The sequence below is a fragment of the Oncorhynchus mykiss genome, chromosome 1 (genome assembly GCF_013265735.2).
Source record: "Oncorhynchus mykiss isolate Arlee chromosome 1, USDA_OmykA_1.1, whole genome shotgun sequence".
NCBI lineage: Eukaryota > Metazoa > Chordata > Actinopteri > Salmoniformes > Salmonidae > Oncorhynchus > Oncorhynchus mykiss.
Genome location: NC_048565.1, coordinates 80,966,644 through 80,968,590, shown reverse-complemented (window position 1 = coordinate 80,968,590; position 1,947 = coordinate 80,966,644).

The following is a 1,947-nucleotide window of genomic DNA, read 5'->3' as shown; positions in this document are numbered from 1 at the left end:
GAAAAAACTGTCATGAAAATACAGTAGGTCTGTTGAGAATATAGGTGATTCTGTTGGAACTTGCAACGCCACTCCTCTGACTATTGTTGTTATGATGCCAAGAATCAAAATCACCTGTATTCAAAATATGCCATGGATTATGTCTCAAATCAAAGCACAGCCGAATACAACTGGTGTAGACTTGTGAAATGCTTGTTACGAGCCCTTCCCAACGATGCAGTTTAAAAATGATAATACAAATTAAATAGTAACACAAAAGGAAAAAAATAAAATACACAGGGAGTAGTCTACCAGTACCAGACTAATGTGGAGCTATATACAGGGAGTAGTCTACCAGTACCAGACTAATGTGGAGCTATATACAGGGAGTAGTCTACCAGTACCAGACTAATGTGGAGCTATATACAGGGAGTAGTCTACCAGTACCAGACTAATGTGGAGCTATATACAGGGAGTAGTCTACCAGTACCAGACTAATGTGGAGCTATATACAGGGAGTAGTCTACCAGTACCAGACTAATGTGGAGCTATATACAGGGAGTAGTCTACCAGTACCAGACTAATGTGGAGCTATATACAGGGAGTAGTCTACCAGTACCAGACTAATGTGGAGCTATATACAGGGAGTAGTCTACCAGTACCAGACTAATGTGGAGCTATATACAGGGAGTAGTCTACCAGTACCAGACTAATGTGGAGCTATATACAGGGAGTAGTCTACCAGTACCAGACTAATGTGGAGCTATATACAGGGAGTAGTCTACCAGTACCAGACTAATGTGGAGCTATATACAGGGAGTAGTCTACCAGTACCAGACTAATGTGGAGCTATATACAGGGAGTAGTCTACCAGTACCAGACTAATGTGGAGCTACATACAGGGAGTAGTCTACCAGTACCAGACTAATGTGGAGCTACATACAGGGAGTAGTCTACCAGTACCAGACTAATGTGGAGCTACATACAGGGAGTAGTCTACCAGTACCAGACTAATGTGGAGCTATATACAGGGAGTAGTCTACCAGTACCAGACTAATGTGGAGCTATATACAGGGAGTAGTCTACCAGTACCAGACTAATGTGGAGCTATATACAGGGAGTAGTCTACCAGTACCAGACTAATGTGGAGCTATATACAGGGAGTAGTCTACCAGTACCAGACTAATGTGGAGCTATATACAGGGAGTAGTCTACCAGTACCAGACTAATGTGGAGCTATATACAGGGAGTAGTCTACCAGTACCAGACTAATGTGGAGCTATATACAGGGAGTAGTCTACCAGTACCAGACTAATGTGGAGCTATATACAGGGAGTAGTCTACCAGTACCAGACTAATGTGGAGCTATATACAGGGAGTAGTCTACCAGTACCAGACTAATGTGGAGCTATATACAGGGAGTAGTCTACCAGTACCAGACTAATGTGGAGCTATATACAGGGAGTAGTCTACCAGTACCAGACTAATGTGGAGCTATATACAGGGAGTAGTCTACCAGTACCAGACTAATGTGGAGCTATATACAGGGAATAGTCTACCAGTACCAGACTAATGTGGAGCTATATACAGGGGAGTAGTCTACCAGTACCAGACTAATGTGGAGCTATATACAGGGAGTACCAGCACCAGACTAATGTGGAGCTATATACAGGGGGTAGTCTACCAGTACCAGACTAATGTGGAGCTATATACAGGGAATAGTCTACCAGTACGAGACTAATGTGGAGCTATATACAGGGAATAGTCGAAAGATAAAGGATTTTATAATTCTTATTTTATTATTGGTCAAATATTTTAGGGAAACTTGGCTTCCCTTGGCTCTAATGAATACAAGCCACTGTCCAACGTTGTTGTAATCCATAATTGTCTTTCAGTTCTAGTGCATACTTTTATTTTGAAATCAGTTACAGTGCCTATCGTACCTTTATTTAGAAATATGTGGTGGAA